Source organism: Monodelphis domestica, chromosome 2, assembly GCF_027887165.1.
Source record: "Monodelphis domestica isolate mMonDom1 chromosome 2, mMonDom1.pri, whole genome shotgun sequence".
In the NCBI taxonomy this organism is placed as follows: Eukaryota; Metazoa; Chordata; class Mammalia; order Didelphimorphia; family Didelphidae; genus Monodelphis; species Monodelphis domestica.
In genome coordinates, this window is record NC_077228.1 from 279,870,389 (window position 1) to 279,894,537 (window position 24,149).

Below are 24,149 nucleotides of genomic sequence, written 5' to 3' on the forward strand. Positions count from 1 at the left end.
TCATCTCCAGGTTGCTGACCTTCTAATGATGAGCTCCTCCATGTTTTGTAAGGTTGGTCATCAGAGAGCAGAGCAGTATAGTTCTGGGACCATATTTACAACTTTCCCAGAATGGTCATATCCTAAGATAGTGCTTCATTGGGATAGCCTCTGAGAGCCCAAGGTCTTCTCCCAGGCATAATAAAGCATTCAAGTAGGAGTTGGAGAAACATTCACACAAACTTTTGCATCATGGTCTATTTTTAAAATACCTATTTGTACAATTTAAAAACTATATATTTTGGGGGCAACTAGATGGCTCAGTGAATAGAGAACCAGGCTTGGAGACAGGAGGTACCAGGTTCAAATCTCACCTCAGACATTTCCTACCTGTGTGACCCTGGACAAATCACCTAACCACAATTGTCTAACCCTTACTGCATTTCTCCTTGGAAATAATACTTAGCATTGATTCTAAGACAGAGGTAAAGAGTTTTTTTTGAAAAGTGTATATTTATTTAATATGTCTTCTTCCACAATATGATGAATATGGAAATATGTTTTATTTGATAGTATTGTATAATCTATATCAAATTGCTTTCTATCTTAGGGACAGAGGAAAGGAAGAAAAGGAAAAAGTTTGAACTCAAAATGTGAGAAAGTGAATGTTAAAAATTTCTCATACATATGTAAACATAAATGTAATTGGGGAAAAAGTTAAATATTACCAAAAAAAATAAATTCAGAGAGCTTTGCTACACTTGCCCAAATGATACATGTTTAAAGTGATATATACCTGTTGTAATTGTTTAGAAGCTTGTGAGTTACATGATTGCATAGGATTTTGTATTTATTGTAAAAATGCATGTTTATATATATATATACTGTATATGTATAAATGATAAGAAATTCAAGCACATTAAAGTGATAAAATTAAATAAATACATTCAACTTTTGAAAATTAAAAAAAAGAAAAAATGTATAAAATTAAACCTACTTTCCCCTACCAATTTTCCCCAAAACAATCGATGGAATACCAAACTTCTGGTAAAAATTTTCCAGAAGTTTACCAAAAAGCCCAAGTGAACTGTTAAAGTTTACAAAAGCAAGCAAATATTTTCTTCTTAAGCAATTCTACTTGAACAAGAAAACAGGAAAACCTCTGACATGTACTTGGAAAGATCTCATTTGCATTTGAGTAGGTCTCATAGGGTCATAGTTTTAGAGCCTATGCCAATGATTTTCATGGTATGGTTTCACTGGGAAAGCTTTAAGTATGGTCTCTAACTATTTGCATACTTTTGGGGGGACTAGTTTTATGCTTTTATTGATATAGGAGGCTTCCAGTGAGGAATGATTTTTATCATCTAGTCCAAACTAGTTTAAACTGATGAAGAAACTCAGTCCCAGTGAAGTGAGGTGAAGTGTCCAAGGTCATACAATACAGATCCTCTAATTCCAAAGTTAACTAACTTTCCTTTCTTTCTTTCTTTCTTTCTTTCTTTCTTTCTTTCTTTCTTTCTTTCTTTCTTTCTTTCTTTCTTTCTTTCTTTCTTTCTTTCTTTCTTTCTTTCTTTCTTTCTTTCTTTCTTTCTTTCTTTCTTTCTTTCTTTCTTTCTTTCTTTCTTTCTTTCTTTCTTTCTTTCTTTCTTTCTTTCTTTCTTTCTTTCTTTCTTTCTTTCTTTCTTTCTTTCTTTCTTTCTTTCTTTCTTTCTTTCTTTCTTTCTTTCTTTCTTTCTTTCTTTCTTTCCATATGCTGCCTGTATGTCTCTCTACTGAAAGAATTAATCTGATGTTGGTGTTAGGCTATAACTTCTAGAGAAGGCACAAAGCTATACTGACACAGAAAGTTTCTCATTGGAAGCTTCCTACATCAATGAAATTACAAGACTGGTCCCCAAAAAAGTATATGTAAATTGTTAGATAGAATTCTAGGATTTAGAGTTGAAAGGAGACTTAGAAAGTCATCTAGTATACAGGTGAAAATCTGAGAAGTGCAGTCACTGAGCCAATCAGCACCCGGGATACAGAGCACAGCCAGTAGTGCAAACTTATGCTAGCACTAGTGGTGTACTGCATTTCCATTGTTACAGTATGTTAGTCATATGCAAAATCCAGCAATACAGAATTAGATTAAAAAAAAAACTTATGATACAGTGAAGCTGGAATAAGTGGACCACAATATAATAAGGGACGACGGTAATTTTATTCCTTCATGTTACAGAAGAAGAAATTAAGATTCAGATAAATAAAGTAATTTGCCTAACTTCATATAAGTAACAAGCAACAGAGAGTAAAGATTTGATCTCAGGTGCTCTGACTCTGCTTCAGTGATTTTCCAGTACATCAGAAAATATACTGGAGCTAGAAGTATAGTGGAAAGAGTACTAGATTTGGTGTTAGCAAGATCTGAGTTTGAATCCTAACTTAGACACTTACTAGCTATGTATCTCTCTCAAGTGTTAGACAGAGAAAGGTCACCATATCTCAACTTATAATCCCCCTTAGAGAATCTCTTGAAATTAGCAAAGTGTTATTCCTGGGCAAACTGGTGCATGACTAGTGCTGTGTAAAAGTTGATGAATGGCCCCAGTAAGAGGAAGTTTCTGAATTCCTACATCATTGGAGCATTGCATGAAGAACTATAATATAGAGAACTTCTTAGATTCTTTTCCACTGGAAAATAAGACTTCTTCAACAATAGAAAGGGGGAGGAAATCTTGATGGAGGGTTTTTTGGGATGCCTTATTTGAATATTAGGTGATTATGTGGCTGAGTGAGAGCTGCACTTGTTGACTAAGAGTGAACTGCAGATACAAAGTCCTAACAGATACCCTAGCTTGAAGAAGCAGTTCAGAGAGAGCAATGTGTGGGCCCACTGCTGGGTGCAAGTGGAAACTGCAGAGGGAAAGAGAGACAGAAACAGAGACAAAGACAGAGAGACAGAGAGAGACAAAGGTGTGGGGGGGAATAGAAAGGGAAAGAGAGAAAGGATTGAGAGGAGGAGGAGAAGAGGAGACAGCAATGAAGAGAGACTGTGTTAGGGAACTTAACCATATCTCTAGGAGAAGATTGGAAGATTCTGTTTCAATTTGGTTTTCAAGATGTCTTTTTCCCCCTTATTTCACTAAAACTTACCTTTTCATTTAATGCTGTGTGCTGCACAATTAGGAGGAAAGTTGGATCCTCCCAAGTTGGTGGTATCATGGTTTTCTGTGTGTGAACCAGAAGGATTTTGGTGTAAATACAAGTGTAAATACACTTGAAATCCAGTCTAAATTTCTATTTTCCATTGACTTCTATCTCATCTGGGCATTTTCAACATCCTAAAATTTTCATACATAATGCTCAGTTCTTTTGTTCTGTACCAAAAGAGTTGTGCATAGACTAACACTATGCTTTGCACATACTAAGCACTTAAATATTTTTAATCATTCATTCTTCCATTCGTTCTTGTGGAAAGGACGATAGTGAAACATTGATTCCCTTTATGTATAACCTGTCTGCTGAGTAATGCCCAGGAAGGACAAAACCATATCCCTGAATGAGTTTAATGCTTCCATTTGCCTGGAGTCCTTCCAGTTTCTGCTTTTGGGGGCACCCTTAATAGAGTGAGACTGTCAGGAAACACATTTAAAAGACTTAAGAACACATAAAAAGAAGTATGTATACAAATGAAAAAAAAGAAATTTTTTGGATCAGATTTATGAACTCATCTGACATAGATTAGTAATTCACTCATCTGTCATTATCCCAAACTGCCTTTCTGAAAATTAGCATAATAAAAAGTGAATTGAGAGGGACACAGTACTAGGGTAACTGGAATAGCTTTTGAGACGGTAGAGGACCCCCATATGAAATGGTTATCCTTGATCTTCCTTGGGTCAAATAATAAAATTATATCTGACCTAGGTACGGTACAACATTCCAACCTGATGAAGAATTAGGAATCAATTCTTTCCAAATCATGTCAAGTATGTTTGACTAGGCCCCCATACAAGGTAGCTATTTGAGCCCACAATCCCAGCATGGGCATTGTTAGAAACATTCCCCCTCTTTCCCTTTTAGAACCCCAATAAACCCTCGAGGGGTCATGCGTGTATTTTGGATGTATGTGTTTGTGCGTGTGTGTGTGTGTGTGTGTTTTCCATCTTAAGCTGATGGCAGCTGAGTATTTATAGCTCAGATCTAGAGAGCCCTTCTCACGTGGTTGCAGAAAATTAAAACCTCATGTGGATTTTGTTTTGTTTTCTTTTTCTGCCTTTGCCGTCGCAAAGTTCTCCCAGTTCCTAAACCCTTGTTGTTGTAACCAGAGCTGCACTGTGCCTTGCTGTGATTGCAAGGTTATATAAATCCAGTGTTCCAGGGGAAAGAGCTTATTCTCTTTGAGTTGGGCCACAGAGGAAAAGGTGGCATTTCTCTGAGATGTTGCAGTGATGGTATAGAATCCAGTGATGACATTAAGGATCCTTAAAAATGTCACCCTCAGGAAGTTTTCCCTGATTAAACTCTGCTTGTTACAGAATACTTTCTCTTAGAAATTTATTCTTATTCTATTTTTTAACCCTTACTTTCTGTCTTAGTAACCATTCTAGAACAGAAGGGCAAGGGCAAAAGCTAGGCAATTGGCGTTAAGTGACTTACCCAGGGTCACAGTTAGGAAGTGTCTGAGACCAAATTGGAACCCAGGTATTCCAGACTCCAGGCTGATGCTCTATGCACTGAGTCACCTAGCTGCCCAAGCAATTTGTTTTTAACTTGTCCTATGATTTTATCAGTATAGGGAACTCCTATCAAAACAAAAAGGTACCATATTTGCAACTTGCAGGCAGAGTACTGAACAGTTAAATGGCTTCCTGGAGTCACACAACCAACATGAGAGATATAGGACTTGAACCTTGTGTCTTCCTTATTCAGAGACCAGATCTCTGTCTACACATAACCTTTCTTAAGTAATATAGACTCTAATTTTTGTTTTACACTTATTACTATGGTTTCATAGTCTTGAGTTTTTTCTTCATCTATGAATGCATTTTATCTCTTTTATTCGATTATGTTCTCCATGAAGGTTAGATATGTACCTTTCACTTTACATTGAGAGTTCCTAAAAGATGATAAGAAATATCTCTTCCTTCCCTCCATGTGGTTCATAATCAGTGAGGTTCACTATAGGGAAAGGATTAGCTAGATTGACATGTTTGAGGCTGCTCAAGCTATTTTTTGATTGGTCAGAGTGAGACATCTAGAATCCTTCATTCATTCAATCAATTAACATTTAGGAATAGGACCATTGATTATGCTCTTACTATGTGCTAGGGCTGGGGAATCAAGTACAAAGAAGAAAACAATCTGTGTCGGAGTTTAGATTCTAATGGGAGAGCTAATAAGTACACATATATGTATAAACAGCATAAATATAGTCAATAAATACAAAGTAACTAGTCTACAAAGGAGGGCATTAAACTGAGAGAATTAAGAAAGACAGAAGATGGTGCTTGAGTGATATCTTAAAAGAAAAAAGGGCTCTATGAGGCATAAAGAGGGAGTGAAACATTCTAGGCATGTAGGATAGTCAGACCCAGGCATGAAAACAGGAGATGGAGGGTGTGAAAAACAGAAGGGCAGTCAGACACTCCTCTCTTACTAATAATTAGGAAACAAAACTTGTAGTTTAGTTTTCTGTTTCAGGTTGTGTATCACAAGAATAGAAAGGGACTAGTACCGGGGCAATATATGATGTTACCAAATTGCTGGAGGTGGGGATGGGGTGCAGAGAGGAAGTCAGGGATAAGGTCTTGATAAAGAACATTGACTTTGTCAGGCCAATTACTTTGCAGTTGTCAACACTTTATCTGAGATGGCATATCCTTCCAATTACTGATCATTCCCATGACTACCAAAGCACCTTTTACCATATTCTTCCTTTTTCCAAATTGAGAGTTCCCTCTGCTCATTCCTTAGGTCATTTCCATTCATTCTATATTTCAAGAGCCCAGTATTGTAGTCAGAAGACCTGGGTTTGGATCCCATTACTGAGACTTCCTACATTTTGGACCTTGAACAAGTCATTGGCCCTAGTTTTCTTGTGCATAAAATGAGACTGTTGGACTAGATAACTCTGAAGATCCTTTGTAGCTCTGGATCTTTTATCTTAATGATTTACATTCTTTAGAGTCATGAAGGGAATAATTCAGTCACCAGCCTTCATTCCCTGGGTAGAGTACTTCCAATTTCTAGAATGGAATAATATCTTACTATTGCTTATAACTTTAAAAACCTGACTCCATGCCTTTGGCCCCTCCCCTTTCCACACTGTTTTCTGCCTCCCTCTGCCTACACTGATTTGCTTCCTGTGAGCTCTAGAGGGTTTCCAGACCTGTGGTGGAGCCAGTAATTCATTAGCCTTTGTCCTGTTTCCAAGAATCCCAAATATACAAGAATTCCTCAAAGAAAAGCCAAGCATTCTTGGGGAAAGTGTGTGTCACCATGAGAGAAGGAGAATTCCTCTCATTGGGAAATTGGGTCACAGTCCCGTCCAGGAAAATCAATGTGGATTTCAGAGACAGATGGAGATCAAGCATCCCAAGGGAATTGGATCTCATTGACACTGGTGTTGACTGCCTTTTTTCACACAGATCACAACCAGAAGAACTCAACTTCCCAGTTCATTTGAGGGCAACATACAGATAACATTTTCCTTTGGACTCAAAAGGGTATCAGAAGACAATTTGTGTGCTTGTTAGTTTTCCTGACTGCTCCCTGTGAGCCTTGTGATTCCTTTGGAGGAATGTAGCAAGAGGGAATCAAATCTTTCTCTCATCTAGTGGAAGAAGACAGTTCTTGTGCTTAGGGCTCTCCATTCTAATGGGATATGAATGGTCTCTACTCTTGGAGATACAAAGACTTAACTATAGAGTAGGTCCAAGTCATTTGAAGAAGTTGAAACAAATACCTAGTAAAATGACTGGAGAACACTTGCAAAGAAAGTTAGCAAACAAATTAGTGATCAGACTGTTTGTGAAGTGGGGAATAATCAGGAAATGCTCTTAAAGGACTTTTTTTAAACTGAGTTTTGAAAGCTACCAGCTCCATGAATAAGTGGAGAAAAGAGATTCATATCAGCAAATGACAAGTTGTGAAGAAAGGAAACTTATAAAACTACTGTATAACAGCCAGTCAGTAGGGAATGGTATTCTTCAAGCCTCCAGGGACAGAAGGCACTTTTATTCAGTTAGGAGTGGGTTTTTATTGTCTCGGGATCTCATTTAGGATGTTTTGCAATATTGGGACACGTTTCTGCCTTTGGGTGTGCTTTGGCTTCCCAATCTCTTAGTTATCACTCAAACAATTGACAAACATTTATTCAGCACCTATTATATTGCTAACACTTTGAACATCACTGAGGATACAAGGATAGAGATGAAATGGTCTCTTGTCTACAAAGAATTTACATTCTATCCATCAAAGCACCATATATAAGTACAGACAAAATATGTACAAAATCAATATGATCTAATTTTAGCAGAAGTCAATAATAGCTAGAGGGCTCAAGAAAGGATTTCTGTGGGAAGCAGAGCTTGAGCTGAGCTTTGAAAAAAACCCAGAGTTTTGAGAGGCAACAGTGAGGTAAAGGAAATAGTCATCGCAAAGGCTTGGAGCCTGGAGAGATAGGAGGTCATGTGTGAGCAATAATAACAAGAAGCCCAATTTTCTTGAACTATAGAGTGCATAAAGGGGAGGTATATGTAATAAGTCTGGAAAAGCAATATGACAGACCTGCTGATCTGGGGGTGCTGGAGGGCTATCTTTCACTAAGGGGTCCCCGCTCTGGATTTACATAGATTACATCCTGCCCTCTAAAGAGGTCAGACTTTTCCATGTCATCTCTGATGCATTACACCCCGCTTCCTAGAAGAGGTGCAATGACTTAAATAAAGCTTAGGTTTGATTCATTTTAGGGACTCCCTAAAAGGACTAAGCAAGGCCCTTTCTAGAAAAATCTTCAATGCACAAAGATCAGATATGGCATAAATATTTCTTCCTCAACAAAAGATAGACTTAACACATAATGGGACTCATAAACCCACATTGGCAAAAATGTATTTAAAGCGTGAAACAGTAACCCATAACTTTATTATGCTCTACAAGGTGGGTGATGATTAAAACATCAAATCTTGAATCCTTTGTGGGATTTCTTAACAGGTATTTTTCATTTTACCTTGACTCTGCATAATTCAAAGTCTGTATCTCCTGGAAAGCCAAAGTATGGCTTGGTTTTAACTCTTGCTGTTAGTCATCTTGTCTTCTGAGAAAAGTCATAGTAGCTGCAAAGAATATGCACCATGGCCCCAATTGTGGAAGCCCAAATCCTTGAAATAACCACCAAATTCAGGTTTGCTGTTCATTGAGCTGTTTTCCAGGAAAGAAACAAAAGAGACAACCAGAGATCCAAGGTCCATTCTCAGGCTCACCCAGACAACCCCAGGCTCTTGATGCTATGTGTGAATAGCTGTCATAGTGCCAGGGGTGGAGGAGGGGAAGAAGAAATCCCATCCTGTTCCTCACAAAGAAGTCTAATGGTGAGCTTGTTAGGGACTGTGCCGTGAATTTGGAAGAAAGAAAGAGGAGAATGAGAACAGATGTTGTCCCTATCTTTAAATTCCATTGTGTGGGCAGCTTTCTGTTCAGTGGCTAATCCTCTTTGACAGAGGTCCCCAGCCGCCATTTTGGGAATGAGCTGAGATAGCTATTGGTTTCAACCTCAGGTTGTTCCTGCCCTTTATCATCCATCAGAAGCAGTCAGAGTACAGACCTATCCCTGTGACTGCTCCATGAATTAATGAACCCCAGTTACCCTCTCCTCTTCACTAAGCATGTACTATGCTCAGCAAATCAATGTGGGTGCATTTGGCACATTTGTCCATATCTCCAATTTTAGAAAGTTCTCAGGAGACCTGGGGAGTCTCAAGTATCTTCTTTTAGAATGCCGCTCCCACTTGGTCCTCCAAAATGCCCTGTGTTATCATGTTTCAATGAAGTTCATGTGACAGTTCCTTTTCTCCTTTTTCTTCTAATATTTCATTTTGAATTTGACAGACATCAACAAACATGACCATTCCATATGTAATGAATGAACAAAATTGCATATCAAACCACACATCTCAATTATGTACAACTTTCTAAAGATACATAATAAATGTAACATAGCAATTCTAATACAGTCTCATCTGCTTAGCCCTCTTTCTGGGTATTTTATTAGTATTGTATTTCATTACTGTGTTTTTTTTTTCATTTCTTTCTGTCATCATCACTCTTCTTATTCTCCAAAATTATCTTTCCAGTAAAACTCTTTCCCTTCTTAAAAAATTAAAAACAAATGACCACCTTTACATTAAAAAGGTATGTTCAAGTAAAATGTATTCACAAATTGTCAGGGTCAGAAAATAATAATGATATTAATAATTAACATTTATATAATACTTACTGTGTTCCAGGTACTGTGCTAAGTATTTTCTCATTTGATCTTCATAACAACCCTGGGAGGTAGGTGCTCTTCCCCTCACTGCATTTTACAGATGAAGAAATAGAGGCAAACAGAAAATAAGTAACTTGCTCAGGGTCCCTTGGTCAGTAAGTGGCTAAGGCTAGATTTAGACTCAGGACTTTCTAATCTAAGCTCAGTGCTCTATCCATTGTGCCATCTAGCTGTCCAAAAGCTCATGTCTCTTTCTGGACCTGTAGTTCAGTACTTCTCAGTCAAGTTGCAGGAGAGATAATGAATGCATCATTCCTCTTCTGGAGACATGGTAATTTATTACATTAATCAGATATTCTTTATTAATTTTTATTTACTTATTTTTAAACCCTTACCTTTTGTCTTAGAATTAATACTGTGTATTGGTTCCAAGGAAGAAGAATGGTAAAGGCTGGGCAATGGGGGTTAAGTGACTTGCCCAGGGTCACACAGTTGGGAAGTGTCTGAGGTCAGATTTTAATCCAGGACCTCCCATCTCTAGCCTAACTCTCAATCCACTGAGGTACACAGCTGCCCCAAAGATTCTAAAATCTTTCAAAGTTATTTTCCTTGATCCAGGAATTAGTATATAAACCATTTTCCTCGTTCAACTTCACTTTGGATAAACTCATAATAGTTTTCATATTTCTCTATATCAATACCTTCTGCATCTACCATTTCTTAAATGTCATTTCCCAATAGATGAGCTTCCTGTTTCTTTCCAGTTCTTAGCTTCAATAAAAAACACATATACCTACATTATACATATTTTAATATGCAAGTGCTTTTCCTCTTTTTGTGATCTTTTTTGTATGAACCCCCAAAGTGGGAAAAGATCCTGAATAACTTAAAGCTATAACTTAGATTTAAGTATATATATATATATATGAATATATATATATATGATTTATAGATCTCACAGATTTTTAGAAAAGTAGGACCAAATGATAGCTTTACCAGAATTACAATTCTTGAAATTTTCCCTCTTTTTTCAACTGCCAATCTAATGATTATAAAATGAAACATCAGGGTTGTTTTGATTTGTATTTTTTCTTTTTAGTGATTTGGGTAATTTTTTCATGCAGTTGCTACTGTTGTTTTGTCATCAGTTGTATCTGATTCTTCATGATTCCATTTGGGTTTTTTGGGGCAAATATACTAGAATGGTTTGTCATTTACTTCTCTGTCTCATTTTGCAGATAAGGAAACTGAGGTAAACGGGTTGAGGGACTTGCCCAACGTCACATAGTGAGTAAATATCTGAGACCAGATTTGAACTCAGGAAGATGAGTCTTCCTGACTCCAGGCCTAGAACTCTATCCACTGTGCTGCCTTTAAAAAATTGGTTATTCTTATCTTTTGATAATTATGACATAGTTTTTAATGGATTGGTATTTGTTATGTAAAAAGTCTCAAGATATTTTGTATTGTTGTTTTTTAAAAAATCTCCAAATTAGTCACCTTTTGTCAGGACTCGGGTCTATCATAACTAGAAAGTATAATCACTCTCAAATATAAAGTTATACAAATTTAATTTTTTAAAAATTACAAAGTTTATAATGGGTTATTGCCTATTTTGTACTTATAAGAACCTATTCCTACCTAAAGAACTACAAAAAAAGAAACAGAAAACAAATAAATAAATAGATAGATAAACAAATAAATAAATAAATAAATAGATAGATAAATAAATAAATAAATGAATGAATGAATGAATAAATAAATAAATAAATAAGAAAAATGAAAAACAGAAGAAAGAAGGAAAAACAAATCTTCACACTCAAAGCAAAAGGCTAGACCCAGCTGAATTCTCAGAGTACAGAGAACACTCTCTTCAGGGATTGGAGAATTGATATTTACTAAAAATTGTATTCTCACTTTCAGTTAAGAAACCAAATTATTCTGGGTAAAAATTCCTTCTTGGATTCCTCTAGCACATAGGGTATTCTATGATTTCATTAAAATATTCCTTACCATTGAATAGGACAACCTAGGTAGAGATCTAAACAAAAAGCAGATCTCTCCTGGGGTTCCTGAAACATATGGGACCAATAGTGTATTGAAGCAATCTTAAACTGGTGACTATTATTATCATTGTTGTTGTTGTTATTTGACTATTATCAGCCCAGTTGATTATTATACTTTCATTGTGAGCATTTATACCTCAAAAATTGACAAACATAAATCAGGTCTTGAGTTACTATTTTGTTAATTATCTAGACTTATGAAAGTGATGGAGGAAATGTTTATAATGGTGATTAACTTAAGTGTTGTGTGTACCTTTTTATAGAGAGTAATTTGTTAAATATTTACCAGTATACCCTAACATAGAGCAATGTATTTTCTCCAATGAACCCCTGCAAAATTTTATAAAGCATTCTGAATAGAGGTCTGAACTCGCCTAATAATGGAACAAACAAAATAGTTTTTTTTAAGAATGCAAACAAAGGGGATACTCATAATTTGGTGAATAGCTGAATAAAAATATAGCACATGAATAAAATGGAGTGTGATTTTCCTATGGAAAAAATAGCAAATGGTACAGTTTCAGAGAAAATTAGGAAAATGCATCAACTGATATATGATGAAATAAACTGAACTAGCAGAACAATTTATATAGTAATAACAATGTTGTAAATAAAACAACTTTAAAAGACCTGAGAATTCTAATTAATGTAATGACCAGTCATGATTCCAGAATAATGAAAAGAAAGCATGCTAACTGTCTCCTGGAAGGTAGAATAAAGGTGGAGAATGAGACATATATTTCTGCATGTAGGAAATGTGTGGTTTGTTTCCCCCTATTATGCAAATTTGTTATAAAAGTTTGGGTTTTCTTTTTAAAAATATGAGTGTAAGTGATTCAAGAGGGATAGAGTGGGATTTCACTAAAGGGTTGCCAAAAAAAGAAGAAAAGAAAGGAAAAAGGATTACTGAAACAATTTTTTTTAATGCACAGAAGTGAACCGAAAATATCAGAAAGAAACATAGGCAGGCAAGACAGCTTTGAAAGGAACACATTAGATTTGTTGTGCATCTTTTAAAAGCAAGCTATACATTAGGGAGACCTTTTTCCACAAATATTTGTTTTTTTTTCTATTCTACTTTGTATATGGCTTTTTTGTATATATATGTAGTTTTTCTTTAAATTCAGAATAAAATAAGATTCAGATTTTTAAAAAGAAGGCAAACAAATTCAGATCATCATTGAACCCACAGGATTTGAAAAACAGAGTAAGCCCTTAAAGTGTATTTAAATAAGTTTTCAGATAAGGTCTTCAAGTTAATAATCCATAGGCTAGTGGGACTGAGATACCATCTCCCACTAAGGTGCTTCTGCACCATATCCAGGTTTGGTCCTGGAGGAACCTGACCTCTAAGAAGAAAGTGAGAATTGTCTCCCTTTTTTGGCTCACTTTTCTTGATTCTCCAAAGTAGAACTGTAGGGATAATCCCTTAAATTAAGCTTAAGTTTGGCCCATGTCTAGTGTCTCCTAAAAAAAAAAAATTAATACAATCTCTTCTAGAAAGATTTTCAGTGTACAAAGAAGATCATATATAGGATTTGTATTTATTTCCTGTACTAAAAACATGCTTAAACTTCAAAAGACTTGCAAGTGCACATAGACAAACATTTAAAGCATGAAAAAAGTATTCTATGGATCTTATTAAACTTTCCTGGAAGGTTTATCCTTCAAGCAATAAAACATGAAGCATTTTGTGGGACAGCTGAATAGACATTTCAATTTCATTTAAGCTCTGTATTGTCTTCATTCAAGGTTTATATCCTGTGTTGAACTAAAGGGTGGGCGAGGCTCATTCTCTTGATGCTGGTCATCTTCTTTAGGATGGATATTGTTGAAACTGCTACTCACTGGACTTCAACAACTTTGAACCTCTTGAGTCTACAAGGTAGCTGCCAAGAATGGAAACATTCACCTCAAAGTTGCTATTTAGTCACCTGTACTCAGGAAAAGAAACACTAAAAAAAGAGGAAGTCAGAAAGTTGAGGACCAGGTTCAGGCTCATTTAGACAAGCATATAATCTTGCTGCCATGTGCAAGTGGCTGCTATAATTACCTAGGGAGGAGGGGAAGAAGAAATGTCTTCCCCATCCCCTCATGTGAAATCCAAGAAAAAGCTGTCAGAGTCCCAAACCACACATTAAGAGAGGAAGAGAAAAATGAGAGAAGCTATTTCTTTAGAATATATAGAAATAGGGGGTGGAGTAGGGTGGAGTAGAGGCATGAATGCACCTGAATTCTATCAAATTCCCTTCTAAACAATTTAAAAATAAGCTGAAATCTGGAGTGGCAGGGTCCATGAAAGATTTGAGTGAAACAGTTTTCAATCCAAAGACAACTTAGGAAGATGAGAGGAAAGATTTGTTATGCTGGGATGTTGGTTGACTTGGAGGGTGTGGCAGAAATGTCAGCAGCAGATCGTGGAGGTGACTGCAACAGTGGTGGCAGCAGTTTCCAGAGCTTTCAACTCAAAAATTGTAAGGGGTGAGGAAATTGGTCAGAAAGAGATTACATGCAACCTTAGCACTGGGTTCAGGACCTTGTTGTATTACCCATATGAAGCTCTAGGTTGTGGTCTCAGGGCAGAGGAGCAGAGGCTCTGGTGCAGTTTCAAGTCAGAGAAGAGTGCTTGTGCTCACTCACAAGGGAGTTGGGATCCTCTAAGTTCTAAGGCAGAAAGACTTATTAGCACTTGAGGCTGCAGAAAAATAGGGTATTGGGCCATAGCTCTGGGGCCAAGAGGAGTGCTAGAACTTGTGGTTTCAGGGGAACAAGGTTTATTCATGGAGAAAGACCATAACATAGGCCAGGAGAGAACTGACAACACCTCTCCTTAGACTGTTCAACTCTGAAAGCACCCAAAATTTATAGACTCCAAGAACTAGCTCTGAAAACAGCAGCAAGAGAGCAGAGTCCAACTTTAACATAAAATTACAAATCAAGAAATAGGCTGGGAAAATGAGCAACAGCAACAACAAAAGAACCTGATCATTAAAAGTTAATATGGTGATAGAGAAGGTGAAGATGTATACTCAGAAGAAATCACTGTCAAAATAGCTACAAGTAAAGCCTGAAAGAAGTATATTAATTGGACATAAGCCCAACAAGAGTTCTTGGGAGAACTCAAAAGAGGGTTTTAAAAATTAAATGAGAGGTAGAGGAAAGATTGGGGAAAGGAATGAGAGTGATTCAAGAAAATTATTAAAAGAGAATCAACAGTTTGGTAAAGGAGGCAGGCACACAAAAATACTGAAGAAATAAGTTTAAAAACCAGTATTGACCAAATAGTAAAAGAATTCTTTAAATTTTAGAATTGGGAAAGTGTAAGCTAATGATTCCATGAGATATCAAGTTATAAAAAAATAAAAAGAATGGAAAAAGGAAGAAAATATAAAATATTTCATTAGGGCAGGGAATGCTGACCTGTTAAATAGTTTGAGGAGAAATGATTTAAGGATTATTGAACTACCTGAAATACCACAACTAGGCCTGTATCTCAGAGATCAAAGAAAAGAAAAAAGGACCTATATGTAGAAAACTATTTATAGCAGCTCTTTTTGTGGTGGCAAAGAATTAGAAACTGAAGGGATGCCTATAAGTTGGAGAATGACTAAAAAAGTTGTGGTATAGGATTGTGATGGAATACTATTGTGCTATAAGAAAAGATGACAGGATGGTTCATAAAACATGAGAAGACTTATATGAACTCATGAAAAGTGAAGTAAGTAGAACTAGGAGGACATGTACACAGAAACAACAATATTATATGATGAACAACTGTGAATGACAGCTATTCTGAGGAATAAAATGATCCAAGACAATTCCAAAAGGCTTATTATAAAAAATTCTTTCCATCTTCAGAGAAACAGCTGATGGTGTGTAAATGCAGATTGAAGCTTGCTTTCTTTATTTTTTATTGCTTTTTTTCTAATCTGTTTTCTTTTGTAATATGACTAATATGGAAATATGTTTTGCATGACTTCACATGTATGAGCTATATTAAATTGCTTGCCTCTTAAAGGATGGGAGAGCGGAGGGAGGAAGGGAGAGAACTTGGAATTCATAATTTTAAAAAATTAATGTCAAAATTTTACAAATATATAATGAAGAAAAATAAAGTAGAATAAGAGAAAAATAAAATCTATAGAATGGACTTTGATCCAGCCTGTCATCATAAGGATGGGAAGTAAGGAGAGGTGGCATGTGAGGAACTCATCAGAAGCTTTTTTTTCTTTTCAAATGAACATATCTTCTTTAATAACAAATGTCACAATAAAAATGTTTTGTAGTATTGATAAGTATATCTATTCATAACTATGTAAAGGCAGGACCTGCCTTGGTAAAAAAATTAATAAAATTGGCATCAGACACACATATGATCAATTTCAGTTTGGATATACAATTGATCTTTGAATTCACATAGATATTCTCTTCCCATGACCACCATATTTGTTCCAGGATTCCTTTAACATTAAACATTTGGGTTAGGGTTAGGGTTAGGGTTAGTCTTTATCAAAAGACTAAAACATGTCTCAAAAAACATGGCAGGGTCACAAGCTCAACAATCCATGGGCAATGGCTCAGCCTGAACACTTATGTCATTGGAAATGGCAAGGCCACAGGCTTATCCATGCAAGCATTTCATGGGATGATTACGGCTATAGTAGGTTGGAACCAAGTTATGATGAACTTTACATGACAAACAAGAGTCTATATTTTGTTCTAGTGGCAAGAAGGAATCACTGCTCAGAATCAGGTGAACAATGTATACAGTCACAGAAATATTATACAATTATAAACTGTAGTGGACTACACTATTACCAGCAAAGCAAGTCTCCTCTCCAAGGTAGCCCCAAGGGACTCATAAAGAAAATGCTATCCCCAGCCAAAGAAGGAACTATTGGAATTAGAGTGCAGACCAAAACATTTCATCTTTATATATATAATATATATATATATATATCTCCTTCATCAGATTTCTGTTTCATGTGTGATACATATATATATATATACCTTTTATCATGATATGAGCAATATGGAAATATGCATTACATGAATGTATGGGTATAACCCACTCAGGGATGGCGAGGGAGTTTAGGGAGGAAGAAAATTTGAATTTTAAAATATCAAAAAACAATTGTCAAAAATCATTTCTACATGTACTTGAAAAAAGAAAAACAAAGAAAAAGAAAAAGGGAAAAAGAAGGAATCACTGAATGTTCATAAGCAGGGAATCAGAGAGGTCAGTCCTCTGTTTTTAGAGTATCATTCAGCAACTTTGTTAAGGAGGTTTTGGAGAAGGGATAAACTTAAGGCAAGGAAACAAATTAGAATGTTATTATGTTAGTTCAGTCAATAGGTGAAGCTGCTGGTTTGAACTAGAATAGTATCCATGTGAGTGAAGAGAAGAATAAGCTTTTTAAGATGGGACTTCCCTCAAAGCATTTTGTGGTTAAAGTATCCAGGGACTCTACAAGTAGCTTATTTATTTTTCATGGTGGAATGAAGATCTTTGAACATAGATCAATGGTATAAGCTCCTAGATACTGCATAGTTGCTGGGGCTTCTTCAAGATGTACCTATCATTCTTTGGGAAGCAAAGAATCCTAGACACACACCCCCATTTCTTACTTGTTGGCTTCATATACACCAATTTCTTATTATGTTTTCCCATTGTAGGAAGTTATAATGGTACCCAGTGATCTCTTGTGTCAACTCTAACCCATAGTTAGGATGAGCTTCAAGGATAGTCATAATTGTGCTTCTTCTCATCCTTACTTAACTAGCCTATATGGTTCTTATGATACTACAGTTTAGACTGTCTTTGCTAGCTAAGTAAATTCTATTACCTCTCCTGCTCTTAAAACTTTCTCCTTCCAAGTTTTTACTCAAGCTTATCTCTCCACCCAGAATGCCCTTTCCCTTTCTGTTTATCTCCTTCTTCTCTTTTTTTCAAACTGCTTAAAATTCACTACTCCTGAAAAAGAGATTAATTTATCTAACTTTGAACACTCCTTTTATTTGTATCCTTTCTACATTTATATATTTGGCTTGCATGTTGCTTTGTAGACATTCTTTTTTTAACCTTTATCTTCCCATCTTAGAATCAATACTAAATGTTGGTTCTAAGGCAGAAGAATGGTAAAAGATAGGCAATTGGTGCTAAGTGACTATCCCAGGGACACAAAGCTAGAAAGTGTCTGAGGCCAAATTTGAACCCAACACAACCCATCTCTAGGCCTGGGTTTCTATTCACTGAGCTACCTAGCTGTCCTTTCGCAGGCATTCTTGATTCCTTTCTCTTGCATCCCCAGCTCTACTCCATGGTCATGGTCCACCCATCTTCTTCATAAAAATACAAAAAATGATAGTATATTTTGAGAGGTTCAGACTCTATGATACCATTGATTTCTAGTCAGAGCAGTAGTCCTTTAATATTGTGATTCATTATTTAATGAGCTTATTTTCCTACAGAAGATCTCTAGTGCTTCTAATACTCAGAAATCAGACAGGAAAACTGAGTAAGGACCAGAAACTTACATTTGATTTTTAGCTTACAGATATTTATGGTCTCAATTTCTTACTGAAAATTGTTTTCTTTTTTCTTTTTCTTTTTCCTTTTTTTTTTGGTCATGTTTAACATTCTTGTTGCTGTAGTGGAAACTTTTGTTCTTTGGAAAGGTCCAGGGTCAGATTCCTCACTAAAACTCTGAACAATTTCTAAGGAGATTTCTTTCACTAGGGAGATTATACCTTTGATCCAATGATAGTTGGATTCCATGTTTAAGCCTCCTCAGGATCTCAAGACAGAGACACTGAAAATTGTGGACATTCACTACAAAATCTGGGATACTTGAGCAAATCCCTACTCAGAGCTGAGTAGTTCTTGAATCTCAACCGTGGCTGTCAATTTCTCCTAAACTCAGGTGAATACTTAGTTAAAGGTGCTTTTGTAATAAGATGAAAGTATCTGAATCAGAAGAGTCTTTGAAACTAAATACATGATGCTTTTCCAATGTAGGCTCTAGTCCATCAGTCCCTTTATAGCATTAAAAAGAAACTTGAGGGGTTATTGCATGTCTTGGTCTATAAAAAGTGGCTCAATTTGGAGATTGAATTACTTTCCTCTGGGTACTACATAAGTTTGTATTATTTTCAGGGAAAATTAGGATTTGATGCATGCAATAAAAATTGAAATTGTTTGTGAGGAATAAATTGGCCTTCTCTGATCCACTTCCATCAACGAAGTATCCTGAGTGATTCTTCCAGTAATGATAGACGGCAGCAGAATTTAATAGACCTGGGTTCTTGTCTTTGCACTGACATTGGCTAGCAGTGTGACCTTGGGCACATTACTTCCCTGCTTGATGCCTCAGTTTCCTTTTCTGTAAAATGAAAGGGATGGGTTAGATAATCTCTAAGGTCCTTCCAGATTGAGATCCTGGGATAATGCTATCTACCCTCTTTCCAAGCTCTGCTAGTGATTGACTGGAATTAATACCAAGAACTATAGCTGTCTGTGGACCAGAAGTTTTTTTTCCTCTATTTGAGAAAAGCTGGACCATATGGGGATCTAACCCCTAACCTTGGCCTCAATAGCACTGTGATTTAATTTGCTGAGCTGACCAGCCCAGACAGAATGTTTAACATACACCAGCTGTGAAAATCACTCTATAATTTTTGCCTGACTACTGGTATTCACCTGCTAGATTGGAAGAGGCACGGGCAGGAATGGAAACTGGGCAAGGAAAGAACTTCCATAGGAATTGGAGTCTTGGGAGAATGCAGTGGGTCAAAACAAAGAGTGTTGGAGAAAGGGAAAGGTGAGTAGCACAGGCAATGGAGAGAAATGAGTTTGAGGGGAAGAGTGGGAAAACCTTTCTTTGGAAGACAACTTGGACAACAAACTTCTTTGTTACCAGCTTGTGGGAAGTGGTACTAAGTGCCCAGGCCACTTCTATGCCCTCTTCTCTTTCTTCCAGGAACACTGATTTGATCCTTACAAATTATCAAACAAACAAAGCTGATGCTTAACAAAAATATGACTAACAATATTAGAGAAGTTCTCTTGGAGGGGTGAAGGTGAGAATGTGAAAACAGAGATAAAAATATATTTTCAAAAAAGTTTTTATTTTGAATGTCAGAGGATGTATAATAGAGATATCCTATGCCCTTAATGGGGCATCTAGGTGGAACAGCAAATAGAGTGCCTGGCCCCAAGTCAGGGAAACTCCTCTTCCAGAGTTCAGCTCTGATCTTAGAAATTTACTAGGTGTGTTGCACTTGGCATGTCACTTAACCCTATTTGCCTCAGTTTCCTCATCTGTAAAAATGACTTGAAGAAGGAAATGGCAAACCACTAAAGTATTTCTGACAAGAAAACTCCAAAAGGGATCACAAAGAGTTGAACACAAACGAAAAATGACTAAACAATAAATGCCCTTAATTAGACGATAGGGTTTGGTTTTATTTTTTGAGGGAGGGGGCAGAGGAGAGAGCCATGTGGCATTCTTCACACCTTACAAAGTGCTCTAGCATAGTGCCGAGTATAGAGATACAGAGCAGACATTCCAAATATTTACTGATGGCTGATATGGCTCAGGGCACCGTAGGTGCCTGTTAGCAGACAGAAGCAGGTGGGGAGTCTGTAGGTGTGGCCAAGCATTGCCTGGTACACTAGAAGAGCAGCTCAGATGACTCAGTCCCTGTGAGAAAAGTGCAGAAAGAGCCAGGGCTCCCCTCTGAGTCTGTCCTATTAGGAGAAGGGAGCCTCCTTCCTTCTTTGCCTCCTCTGCCTCCTCACACCCCCTTGGGGGAGCTGTCTCTTTAAGGAAAGGCAGTAGCTTACATAGTAGCAAGCCAGTCCTGCCTCCCCTGGCTGTTCTGGGTTAGAGCTGGGATAGTGGAAGGAGCGAGGAACAGCCGCTGGAGTGAGTTTGTGTGGGGGGAGCAGGCCTGAGACCGAGCAGAACATCCTCATGCATCTGTGCCCTCGGAAGGACCCCCCTACCCCACCCCTGATCTGTTGCCCTCAGCTTCCGCCCCCAGGCTCTGGCTCTTAGACACAAGATGGCCATTCTTAAAGACTGAGCTCAGGATCTGTAAAAAGAAAGTTGGGAAGTAGCTGGATCAACTTGGTAAGTAAAACTCCCAAATTACATCCTCTTTTTCTTCTCTCCTCAAGTGGAAGATTTAAAGTTTTGCCCTCATTCATCATCTCTGCAGACAACAACCTTTTTCTTAGTGGAGGGCTACATAGGGGGTGGGGGGAGAGGTTGGAGTGTGGGGGGAGGATAGAGTTCAGCCAGGCAGATATAATGGGGGAACAGGGCTTTCTCAGGGGACTTTCATCAGGAGCAAGGGAGCCATATGATGCTTGTAGCCCCTGATTAGCCTAAGAGCTGCTTTCTGCATCAAGACAAGGAATTGTGTCAATGGGGGGGGGGGGATCCTAAATCTTAAGTGTGTATGTGGATTGGAGAAAGGGTAGAGAATGAAGCACATAGTGGGTTTTTAGGGGGTGAAGAGGAATTAGGAAAGATCACTTCATCTCTACAATCTGGAAGAAGGACATTTGGGCAGTGGGAGCGGTGATTTGAGAAACTACTGGGGGCTGGATGTATTTTGCTGTCTTGAAGAATGAGGCTGAAAGGGTGAGCAGCTGGGGCAATTGGAATTTCAGTTTGGTTAGAGAGCCTGAGTGCCAGTTTCTCTCCCAGGGCTTGAGAGGGCAAATGCCTCCGCTCCTGTCTCTCGTTGCTGACCCCGTATGCCAGGAAGCGGAAGGTATGGCTTATTCAAACCAGGGACCAGTGTAATATGGGCAATAAACTTAGGAAATTGTGCCTTAGTGGGGAGAACTATTTCTAGGCAAGAGTGATGAAGTATCAATGTCTCTTGCTGTCATCTGGAAGCAAGGCTTCTGAGTCCTGAGGAGATTTGAGGAACTCTCTGATTGCAGGCTGTAGAAATCTGGGAGATGAGATAGATGAGGAAGATCCCCAGGTCACTAATACACTGGGGAGGGAGTCTGAGCTCACTACCTTTGCCATCCCTCCCCATGCTGCTGCTTGGGCATGCTATGGAGCTCCCCCACTTCCACCACATATGTCTAGGAGTAGTAACCTAGGGAACAGTTTACCCTGTTTGACTTTTCCATGAGGTGAAGGAGCACTTATGACCTCAGCTCTTGAGCACTCTCATAGCCAGTCATTCTGAGAATGTATTTAACTGCCTTGTCGACAAGGTGGTTTACCTTGATCTCACCTGGGCAAGTTTACCTTTGCCTCCTTTCCTCTTCTTATAGAGTATTGTAACCCTTTACAGGGAATGGTTAAGAGGTGGTAACTGGGAAAGTTAAGAAAAGAATGGGGGTGCGGGTATGGGGCAAGAACCTTCTTCGTGAGGTACCCTATCTCCCACACTCCAGGCTTGAGATATTCTCTACCTGCAAAAACTAGATGGAGTATTCAATTTGTCTGTGAATAGACATGGACTGTGTCAGGAGCCCTAGCTTCTAACTCCAACTCCTCCTTGACTGACTCTGTGAGTCATTGTACCTCTTGGTGTGGAATAGTCTGGGCAAATGTGGGGGTGTACCCTTGGGAGAAGAGGGCAGGTCAAGGGAAAATGTGTGTGGCTTTATCCCCAATATAAATAATTCCCTGGTGGCCCAACTGAGCCATCAGCTTCTCTTTCCAGTACCAGAGGTCAAGTAGAATGGGCAGCTAGATTGTCCTTTGAGCCAAAAACCAAGAAAAGCAATATTTATTACAAAGCCCAACCACTCCTTGAGTTGTCTTGGCTGTGGACACACCACTTGATGCCACTGTACTTAGAGCCAGCACTTCCTCCAGATTCAGATTTTCTCTCCAGGCCCCACACCCAACCATTCCCCGTGCCTGTAAACAGAGTAAAAGAGAACTGCCTTGTCATAGGAACAGAGGTGATAGGAAATTTAATTAATGCCCCAGACACTAATATTACATTATTCTTCTGATTTTTGCCACCTCTTCCTCCTCCTCCTTTTCATCTTCCTCATCTCTTCTATTTGTTCTTCCTTCCCTCTCTCTTCCTCCCTACTGTTTTGAGTGCCTGGTATGGCATGGGCAAGGTATGGGCATATGTGGGGTTAAAAACACCTTTCAAAGGAAATGTCAATCAATATTGCCACTCGTATTATGCTCCATTGCAGTGTATCTTTCTTCTCAGGCCCTGAACCCCAGCAGAGGCTGTGAGATTCAGGGAAAGCACAACCTTACCATATGTCTGGGTACAGGACTGTCCTGTGGCTAATTCTATCCCTTGCTTTGTAATCTGAGCCTGCTCTGATTTCTACACCACCTGATCGAGTATCCATGTTTGTTTTGACATCCAGTGTGGTGCATGGGGGGGTGGGGGGGAACAACTATAGTTCCAGATTTCAAAGCAAGAATTTTTTTACAGCAGCCGCCCAAGGCCAGGCCCCTACCAGCTGCTGTGCTCCCATGTTAGCGTTTTCAGTTAATTAAGAAAACAAACCCCAAATCCCTGACAGAGACAGTTTTCTAAATACTGGACAGAGCGAGTCTGTGAGGGCTTTTACGGGAGCTGCCTCAGGACTGGACAGGATGATTGGAGTATTGAGGCCAAGTCAGTGAACTGGAGAGAAGGTTGGAAGCCAGTGAGGGAACAAAAGTGGAAAGAGAATTAGAGAGAAGATCAACATAGTCTTTTCAGCAGAGAAGTTTTATTTGTATCAGTGAGATGGGATAGGATGGATGAGAAGGATAATTGGGATGGAAGGGAAGGTGCTTCCTTCCTCAGAAGAAGCCCAAAGTGATCTTGGCATTCCTGACAAGCCCTTGACTAGATGCTAAGGTGCTTAGGATACTGCTGTTTGGTCCTTTTCTGGGGCCAGGCTAGAATTGGGGGTAGAAGTGACTTTTTTAGAATAAGGAATATAAGGATGGAAATACTAGACCAGATGAGAGAAAGGGGGGGTGGAAGGAGGGGGAACCATATGAAAGAATTATTTTAAAACTTTCCCCTTCAGGTCTGAGTTTCCTTTCCAAGAATTAGGTTAGGCCAGAATAAAGAAGGATATAGAAGATAAGTGATGAGTGATGCTTAAGGAAGAAATCCAAGTGAACACTTACTTAATTAGTATCAGTTTGCACTTCTAGGAAGGAAGCCCTAATGTCTTTGGATTTAGTGAATCTCTTTGTCCAGCCAACAATGCTCTATCCCCACTGGGGTCTGTGTCCACCTAGGAAAATGGTATTGGTAAAATCCCAGGTTCTGAAAAGACATGCTGCTCCAATAGGGAGATGGCTAATTTCCAGGTTATTTATTGTTGTTGTTTTTATTTTTTGTCATTTGGTCTTTGAAGACCTATAGAAAGGGTAAAGTAACATATCAAAGTGGTAGTTCAAGTCACAGCTAAAATCCAACCTTCTAGCTTCTAACCAAGCCTTTCCCTAGTCCTCTTAATTCTAGTACTCTCCCTCTACTGCTTATCTCCAATTTGTCTTGTATATAACTTATTTGTACATAGTTGTTTGTATGTAGTCCCCTCATTAGATTGTGAGGTCTTTAAGGACAGGGCTGTCTTTTGCCTTTCTTTTTAGCTATCTCCTTTAGTAATTAGCACA

The 24,149-nt window shown here is 38.1% G+C and overlaps 1 protein-coding gene across 5 annotated transcripts in view; it reads left to right on the top strand.

Moving 5' to 3' along the window:
- The window catches only part of DAAM2 (dishevelled associated activator of morphogenesis 2), a 158,104-nt gene that overhangs the window by 21,749 nt on the left and 112,206 nt on the right, over nt 1-24,149 (top strand). The window contains exon 1 of one of the 5 annotated variants that reach the window (XM_056818178.1): nt 19,659-20,654. The exons of 2 other annotated variants lie outside the window; for them this stretch is intronic. The gene's annotated coding sequence lies outside the window, so the exon portion shown is untranslated. Of the gene's footprint in view, nt 1-19,658; nt 20,655-20,997; nt 21,304-24,149 lie in introns of those variants that run through there. 2 more of the 5 variants (XM_056818181.1, XM_056818180.1) reach the window with 2 other exon arrangements.